We start from the raw sequence: 10,187 nt of genomic DNA on the forward strand, positions 1-10,187 counted from the left end.
GGTAATGTCCTTTCTCCAGATCAAAGAAGACTAGAAAAATACACCATCTTTAATAAAAATCAGTTTCTCTCTCTGTCTTGCTGTTCCAAGCACCTCCTAAAAATGTTCTCTAATTTTAGTTAACTGCCAAAAAATATAAGGAAATGTTAACTAGTTGTGATGTGGACTTAATCTCTTCCCCTGTTAAGAAGTCCAAATGGCTATTATCAGATATAACCAATTCCCAGACTATTCTGTGTGGATAGAATAATTGCTCTGGGAATGCTGCCTTTACTCATGGAAGGATCAAATAATCTATTATCCTATGGTCCCATTCTAAATCCCTCCAACTACCCAGAACAAAACTCCCTAACTTCCATTGTCCCATAGTTTTCATATTCCCTTATTAGAATGTAATTGAGCAAATGGACTATTTCATTTTTAATGTGACATCCTACCACAATGGCTGGCATACTTTACATATTTGATAAATGCTCTGTCATTCATTCATTCTTACCTTCATTTATCCATTCCCATTTCTGGTGGCTAAAGATATGTCATATCTCCCCTCCCCTCTAGGTCCTTAGAGCTGAAACTCGTCTTCTGCCTCTCCCTCTAATAGCTCCTTTCTTCCTTTCTGATTGCACATACCTCATATCACCAACAAACAAAGATCTGATAGCTCCTAGCATTCAAAAAAAGGGTCAAAACTAGAGAGAAAGCTAAGAACAACATTTGGAAAATTCCAAATCTCTTTAATATACATGTAGATTAGATAGCTAGACAAACAGATAGATACATAGGTAGATGTATTGGTAGATACATAGATACGTGGATACAGAGATACATAGAGTGAGAAAGAGCAAGAGAGAGACAGAGACAGAGAGAAAGAAAAAAGAGAGACAGAGAGAATTATCTAATCCATATTTTGTGCCATGGATATTTAAGGTTTAATTGTTTTTCCTAGCAACAATCAGCAAGTCAACAAGCATTATTAAGCTTTTAATACATGCTATGCATTGAGAATGAAAGAAAAAAGGAGCTTATATTCTAATGGGGAAAGATATAATATAAAAGGCTGCTGGAACAGGCAAGGAAAGGTATAAAGGAATAATGAGAATTGTGTGAACTAAATTGATTCCATCTTGTGACTCAATTCAGTTCTAGCTCATTTCCCTTTCTATTCAATTATAGGATTTGTGAGAAAACTTTATTGCCTTGTTTGAAACTAGCCTGAAGTGACTGAGAAACTGGACCTCCTCTTAGAGACCCTTTCTAAGCAGAGAGAGATGCTTAGAGACCTTTAACTAAAGACCTAGCTTAAGCTGACCAGACACACAGTCAGATCCAAAGATTAATGCAAAAATTATACATCTTGAGCAACTCATACATCTTATTTGAAAACTGGCCCTCTCCTGGCATACTTGGGCAGGAAGGGGATACCTTTTTTTCTGATTTTAGGGAACTGTATCTATTTACTTTTCCCCTACCAACTTGGAAAGCCCCAAATCTTTCTTCCAATCAGAAATCAGATGATCCATTCCCGTATTTTGGTTTATATTCTAATTGCTTTCTTTTAATGCATAAAAATTTGTCTCTCCCTTGTTTTCAAGGTCCAGTGTCAAACAGGAGGCCTGATCCTAACTTGCTATATAATTGTCATATATAGATATGCTATACATAAAACTCAAACCTTTGATTTCCTGGTTATTTAAGATTTTATCTATCACAGGGAAAAGGTATTAATGTAGAACCCAAGACAATTCCAGAGAATTAGGAACAGAGCCTGGAGAGGAATGAAGGAATCAATATGGCTGAGCTAAGCAATTCCTTAAAATGAAGGTTCTAGAAGGAATTCACCAAGTGGAGGAGGAAACCATATGGACAGAGATCTCCTAGGGTAAGATGCTTTCAGAGAAAGAGGCATAATGGAGAAATATGGAAAATAAACAACCTTGCCTTTAGTGATTAAAATATTTAGAGTAAATATCACGAAAAGAAACAAAAAGGTACATTCTGGCCATAACAAAATAACCCACAAAGACCAATGTAATGGGGAAGAAGAGACAAAAAGAACATAAATGTTTTTTGCACAACACAAGAAGTTAATGATAAATCCTTGAAGGCAAAATCACATGTCAGAACTTCAGAACAAAAGAAGGAGAAAGAAATAGTATTCTATTATCTTGTTGGGGTTTTTTCCTTTTGTTTTTGAAAATGACATAGAGATGGTGTCTTGACTTGTGAAAAAATTGGATTTAAGTGAGGCAGGATATGCAAAATCATCATTCTCATTCTTGCTTCTAGTTATCCAAGTCTAGTGACAGGACATAGGATGATTGGCAATGGCTCAAAATGCAGTGGATGACCCTGAAATCTTAGATGTCTGACCAGGCTCTAAATGTTCCATAGTCCCTGCTTCCACACCTTCATGAATGTTAGAACAAATTGTTCTCATCCACCTATTCTACCAGGGAAAGTTTTCACATGCTTTGTATATACTTATTCTGTTACACTAAAAGTTGTAGAAGGACTGAATGTAAACAGGAGACACCATAATTACATCCATCCTTAGTATTTTTATGTAGAACAATATCTTACTCATGGGGTGGTCTGTGGAGGAGCTTTGGCTTAGGAGGATACTTTCCCACCTCATCTTGCCCTTTCCTAGCCATCTCTTCATCATGCTGCCCACTCTCCAGTCATCATCATCACCACTCTTCTTGGATCTCAAGCCTGGTTCTCCCAGCTCTAACAAGTGAACATTTACCTTATCTGGTCTGTAATCAGGCCTCCATGTCTTTCCCACTCATCTCTTCACCAATAAACATCCTCTGTTCTCCCTATTCTTTTCTGACTCCCCTTTATGTTATCTTCTTTCATAAGTTCATTGAGTAGGATCCATCTTGATTGCTTGTATCTGTAATCTCAGAGGTTAGCACTGTGCTAATATATAATATAATTATATATCATATGTAATATAAAAAACACTTAATAAATGCTCTATCTCAAATGTGTATATATATATATAAAATACATATAGATAGATAGATAGATATAGTATAAATGGATATCTATCTGGATCTGTGGATCTGAAGAGAAAGATATTGATCTATATATTTATACAGAGAAATATATCTAGATATCTATTTATTGTTCAGTCATTTCAATCATATCCAATTCTTTATGTCTCTATTTGAAGTCTTGTTGGCAGCAATACTAGAGTGGTTTACAATTCCTTTTTCCAGCTCATTTTATAAGTGAGGAAACAGGATTATGTGACTTGCCCAGGGTCACACAATTAGTAAGTATCTGAGGCTAGATCTGAACTCAGGAAGATAAGTATTCCTGAATCCAGGCCTGGTATTCTATCCATTGTGCCATTCACCTGCCTGTAAATATCTATATACTATATACATATATATATACAAATATATTATAATATACATATATATACTTCTATTTACATCTAGAAATAGATACAGATCCATAAATATACATTGTCTTGCTATACTATCTTCCCTGGGTATTCCCTATCCCACTAAAAACAGAACATTGGGGTTCCAAACACAATCTAAGAGATTCACAAACTGACCTAAGGTCAAGTATCACCATCAACTATCATCAGCTGATCAGCTGACCAGTTCAAAAACTACCTCCAGACTCACCCAAGGAAAACCAGACAAGGAGAAACCTTGCAACATTCCTCTACTCTCCCAGGATCTTGAGGTTAGACCACTTCCCCTTTATCATTACCTAGGAAGAAGAGTGGGGAAAGAGAAGTTGGCCATAGAGACTAATTTTGAAGAGAATATGGCCAAATGTAAACATTTCTTGTGCTTTTCTCTCCAAGATATGCTATAGTGTTCTGAACCCAAAAGGGAAACATGGCAGTTGGTGGTAGCCTCTGAATCAACAGAAAATTGCATGTTTCTTGTACAAAGCCTTTTTTGCACTTAGGAAAAATGAAAACAGGATGGTATATCAGTTCCACCCAGGCCTAACATATATTTTCTTGGCCTGCCTCACTCTTTACTGTGTTAGCTCTCAAGGGCCTGCCAACACCCCCAGAATATCCCTATGTTATTATATAGAGAGAGAGGAAAAGGAGAAATTGTTTCAGTACATTGCCATTTCTTTTCTTCTGCTATCAAGTAACATTGACCATCAGAGCCAACAAATCTATCCAGTCATTCTAAATCCAAACTTCCCTACTCTCCAATAGATTAAGGCTAATAATAATAATAATAATAATACTAGATTAAGGTATTACATGATATACCTTCCCCATTGTTCTCATGAAGTTGATAGTGTTCCTACATCATATGTTCTTCCCTGTCCAGGGCCCTGACCTTATTTATCCCGGTTTACTTTTTTTTCACAGTATGACCATAAGGATTTTTCTTACCAGTCTAGTATGTAATGACCTGAGTTCTGGAAACTCTGTAGGGACTCTTTTCCATTGTCTAATGGAATTCACAATTCAAAAATATTTCCTGTGATTTAGTGAGAATTCCCCTTTGCATACTTTATCCCCTCTCCTTTTCCTTGTCCCATTCCCAAGCAGCCCCAAACAGATGGCTCTCATTAACAATCAGAGATAGCCATCATTGATGACTTGGTTTTGCCAAAACCTCATTATTTTAATCTGAAAGATTCCTCTGAACACAGGATCAGGTCCCCCAATAGAAACAGAAACATCTCTTCTTCTAACTAAACTTGTCATACAGAATTTCATTTATGGAATTCATAAAGAAAACACCATTAGCTGGCTTTGTAAAACATAAAGCTTTAACTTACATAATTTTCAGGCTAGACTGTATATTATATTTTACAGCAGGATCTACTGGTAGGTTAGGATATTGTAAGCCAGCTCAATTAGGTATTAGGAATACACAGGAAAACTGTTGTTGCTGTCACTTCATGGCCTACAAATCATTCTCCCAAGTTTTTCAGTGACTTTGGCATCTTCCTAGGTGGTCATATTCCTCTGTCATCATCCTTGGAAGATTAACATATACAATAATGATCCCTCTAATAACCTGAATACATAATTCTCCAACTTTGACTTCCTTTCCCACCCCATTTCAGCTACACAGTGTAAATGTGCTAGATCCAAAATGTGGAAACTTGGAAAAGTCATTCTCTGACCACAACCTCTTATCCTTTATTTCCCCCACATTTTTATTCACATTTAACTACTCTTTGTCTTGTCAGTGGCTGTCCATATTCTCTAATTCATGCCCCACATCCTAATTTCCTTTCTTCTATATCCATCCTTTAAGTCCATGGTCTAATCTTAATATTTCATTCTCTGTTATCCTAGTATCTGTTACCCTAGTATCTAGCATGTACTTCTACCATTCCCAATTTTCCAGTCCTTGATTTCTGTCCTCTCCATCCAGGGCTGCTGAAGGTAGATGGAGAAAATCAAAAATTTAAGCCAATTTCATCCACTACAAATATGTGATATGTAACCTTCTCCATGACATACGATCTCTTAATTTCACATGAGCCTTCTGTCTTTGGGACTTTTCCATCAGGTATCAATATGCTGTACTATCTATGTTTTATCATATACCTGGAAGATCACTTCATCCCTAAAACTCATACCTGGGAAATACCCTCTGACTAAAGGATGGAGGCCTTTTTTGAGTTCCAGACCCACATGTCTACAGGACATCTTCAGGCAGATGTCCTCTATTTCAAATATCCAAACCTTATATTATTGTCTGTCCCATCCCCAACCTCTCCTGTATTGCTTTTTCTATCCATAGAGCTACCATTCACCAGTCTCCCCTATTCATAAATTTGGGATTATCTTTGATTCTTCATTCTCTCCTCATCTCTCATATCATATCATTTACCAGAGCCAATAGATTCTAGTTTCACTGATCTCATACATCTCAGTCCTCTACTCCTACTATCACTATACCAGTGCAAATATTTATTATGACTCTACTATTAGTGTAGCCTCCAAACAATTCCTCCAATCTATCCTTCAGGATGCTGCTAGAACCATCTTTTATTTTTTTGCTAAGGCAATTGGGGTTGACTTGCCCAGGGTCACACAAGCTAGGACGTGTTAAGTGTCTGACACTAGATTTGAACTCAGATCCTCCTGACTTCAGGACTGGTGCTCTATCCACTGCACCACCTAGCTGCTCCATGAGATAATATTTGTAAGTCTCTTAGCTTAGGATCTTTGCCATGAAAACATCTAATGGGGTCACAAAGATTTGTGCATGAATCTTTTTTGGGCAAAGATCTAACCAGGTTAGATTTCAAAAAAATCTGGAACAAATTTACATGAATTGATTCTGACTGAAGTGAGTAGAACCAGGAGAATATTGTACACAGCAACAGCAACATTGTTCAATGATCAACTTTGATAGACTTAGCTCTTCTCAGCAATACAATATCCAAGACAATTTCAATAGACTTGTGATGGAAAATAGCTATCCACATCCAGAGAAAGAACTATGGAAGGGAGAAAGAAAAATTTGGAGCTCAAAATCTTACAAAAATGGATGTTGAAAACTATCTTTACATGTATGTGAGAAGAAATAAAATACTGTTAAGTGCAAAAAAAGATGGAATATGTTATTCTTCTACTCAGTGAAAATCAAACTTCTCTGCATGGCATTCAAGTCTTCAGCAAACACGCTCCAATTTACCTTTCTAGCCTCATCTCATACTAATGTCATGTTCCCAAATATCTGAATCTTGGCTTTTACTAGCTGTATGACCCTGAGAAAATCATCTAATGTCTCTCAGCCTCAGTTTCCCCATCAAACAAAATGGAAATAATAATGGGGCCTCTCCCATTATTATTGTTATTATTATTATAAATGAGGTCCTTATGTAGTCTTTGTAAACCTTCAGTCACTTTTTTAAGTGTTAGCAATTATGCCCCAAGGCTAAATTTATTAAGCATTTATTAAGTGGCTACTGTTTGCCAGGCATTGTGCTAGGCCAATATACCCTGTGCTCTCAGGCCCAAAAAAACCATCTTGGGTAATTTTGCAGAAAACAAAGCCTTACCTTAATGAATTTATAGACTGAATTACAAATTCCTGTTGCTCAAAATGTTCAAAACTGAAGCCAATATCTTTTTCCATCTGTAAATTTAGGTGGCAGGACTAGGTGAATATTGGAGCTACAAAAACTCTAAATTTGCAAAGGGCCTGGCCTAAAAAATCAGGAAGACCTAAATTCAGTCTGGCCTCAGATACTACTAGCTACATGACACTGCACAAACCACATCACCTCTTTGCCTCTGGGTAGCACAATGGATAGAGTGCCAAATCTGGTATCAGGAAGAATCATCTTCATAAGTTCAAATCCGGCCTCAGACACTTACTGTGTATCCCTGGACAAGCCTCCGTTTCTTATCTATAAAGTGAACTGGAAAAGAAAATGGCACAACCAATCCAAAACCAAAGGGTGCTTTCTAGGGAGCTGCTGAAACAGAGGATTTAGGCATCTGCAGAATTGACTACTTTTCAAGAAAAGGCAAAGCAACTTCTTCCAAGAGTTCTGGCCCAGCACAATTTGTATATGGAGATACTTTTCCCGGGGATTCCCCAGGAACTGAACCATGGCAGACTTCATGGTGTACCAAGGCCAGACCAGCTGCTTTCTATGCCTTACATTGCTTAGGCATTGTGGCTAGAATATGGACTTAGGAAGACCTGGGTTTTAGTCTCCACTCCCCTCTGATTTGATGGGTGAATATGTCATTGAAATTCTTGTAGTCTCTGTTTTACTATCTGCAAAATGAGACTAATAACAGCATCTATCTCAAAGTTGTTGTGAGCATCAAGTCATTGTAAAGTGTTTTACAAATATTAGTGCAAAATAAATGTTAATTACTATGTCATAAGATCTTAGATCTAGAGGAAATTTTCTACTTGCCAAATCTAACATATTCATTTTTATAAATAAGGAAGCTGAAGGTCACAGATATAAAGTGATTTGCTTGAGAGGGCACACAAATAGTGTCAGAGTCAGAATTTAACTCATCTCTTTCCTGTTGTATGATTTCTCTCTATTCCTTATTGGACAATGTAAAATAATCCTTTTGGGAGCTCAAGGAGTTTTTCATACATGATTCAAACCCAAGATTATTTCTCCCCCTATCTCCTGACTCCAACCGGTGATAAGGGAGAGTGAAAGACTATAGTAGATTCATTTATATGGCATTTCCATGTTTTAAGGATTTAACCTTACCACATTCAAGAGGTAACTAACCCCTCTGAGACTCAGCTTAGTCAAGTCTTACCTTTGATCAAAGCCAAAATTATTGAAGATTTTCCAACACTTTCCTAACCCACTGGATGGAAGCTGGTTATACAATTTTGTGAGCTGCATAGTATGAAGCTACAATTTCTGAATTATCCTTACTACCAAGATACAGTGTTCCACCCACAGTGTGAGCCATCCATATACCAGGCTATCTAATACCACAAGTAAGGATTTCTTCAACTCTCCCCTTTGCCTAGCCTTAAACCAACCCATGGCTAAACACTTTCTTTTTCCTTCCTTCCCTCCTTCTTTCCTTCCCTGCTTCCTTTCTTCCTTCTTTCCTTCCTTCCTCTCTCCTCCCTCCCTCCTTTCTTCCTCTTTTTCTTTCTTTCCTTCCTTCCTTCTTTCCTTCTTTTTGTGTCTTTCTTTTTCTTTCTTTCTTTTCTTCTTTCTTTTCTCTTTTTCTTTCTTTCTTTCTCTTTCTCTCCCTTCCTTCCTTTTTTTCTTTTTCTTTCTTTTCTTTCCTCTCTTTGTATTCTTCTTTCTTTCTTTCAATAATAATTGTACTGGTGGCTTTATTTTTACAAAATATTTTCCAAATATACAGCACTCATTCAATGGATCTTCCTTTGTAACAAAATAAAATAGTTAAGCAAAACCGCCCGAAACAATAACATTGTCTAACAATGTATACAACATACCATATTTAAAGACCTCCAAAGCTCTACTGCAAAATATAGCATCTCTTCTCTTGAGCCAAGATTCATCATTAGTTTCCCAACATTCAACTCTATTGGCATTCTGTTTGTTTACATTTTTATAGTCATTGTATATGTTGTTTTCCTAGTTTTATTTACTTTACATCAATTCATATAAGTCTTTCCATATTTCCCTGAATTCCTCATACTTATCATTTTGTTACAGTAAAATAGTATAATCTGACATACATATACCACAGTGAAACCATTTGTAAATGAAATAATATTTATAAAAACACTTAATACAGTGCCTGCCACATTATAGATGCTATATAAACACTTATTCCCTTTCCTTTCCCCTTTCTTATTTCACAAAGGACAAGCACTCATTTTGTTTCTAGTGTCCTATAATCATAAAAAGTATTGTTATATCCTTTATAGTTATTCCTTCCACACTAAGGGGATCAATAGGACAGTGCAACCATGATCTAGAAAATCCATGTAAAATTTTGGCCTTCCCTTTATACCAAAGAAGAAATCTCAATTTTTTTATGGGGTGTTTACATTACCTTATAGTAAAGTTTGGGTTAAATATTTGATCATAGGCTATAAGTAGATTGATGTTAAATAAATTTACTTTTTCTGTGTCATTTGCTGGTCTTCACATATCATCTTGAGCTTCTACAAAACTCCCCCAAAAAATTAATCCCCATTTAATTACTTATGACAACCTATGATATATCAAAAATGTTATAAAGTTGCAAAGTAAAAGGAATAACTGTATTTGTCATATCTGGTGATCTAATTATTTCTGACCCTGAAGATCAAACTTCCAGCTCCTCAGTATTATATCTCAGATTTGAAGAACTTGGTGCCTTCTGCAAATTCTATGGTCTTGATACCAGTCATGAAATACTTAGTACCACAGAGATCCCATATTAGTCCCTGTGGTGATAAAAATAATAAACAGGCACTTACTTCAACTCAGACACAGGGGTCCAAACCTTGTAGTTCTAAGTGCACAGATTTCTATAATTCAGACTTTAAACTAAACCTGGGGCATTTTGCACACTACTCTATATAGAGGGAATCATGACTCTAACTGGTGGAGAGAATGGTGACACAATGATGCATACCTATATGAAGGACACAGTTGGGACCAGAGCTTCCAGGAGAGAGACATCTATTGCTTTCTACGCTCTTTAAAAGAAACGCACGTAAAGAAACTGCAGAAATATAGTAATTGCCAACTCTTCAATATAT

Source organism: Sarcophilus harrisii, chromosome 2, assembly GCF_902635505.1.
Source record: "Sarcophilus harrisii chromosome 2, mSarHar1.11, whole genome shotgun sequence".
In the NCBI taxonomy this organism is placed as follows: Eukaryota; Metazoa; Chordata; class Mammalia; order Dasyuromorphia; family Dasyuridae; genus Sarcophilus; species Sarcophilus harrisii.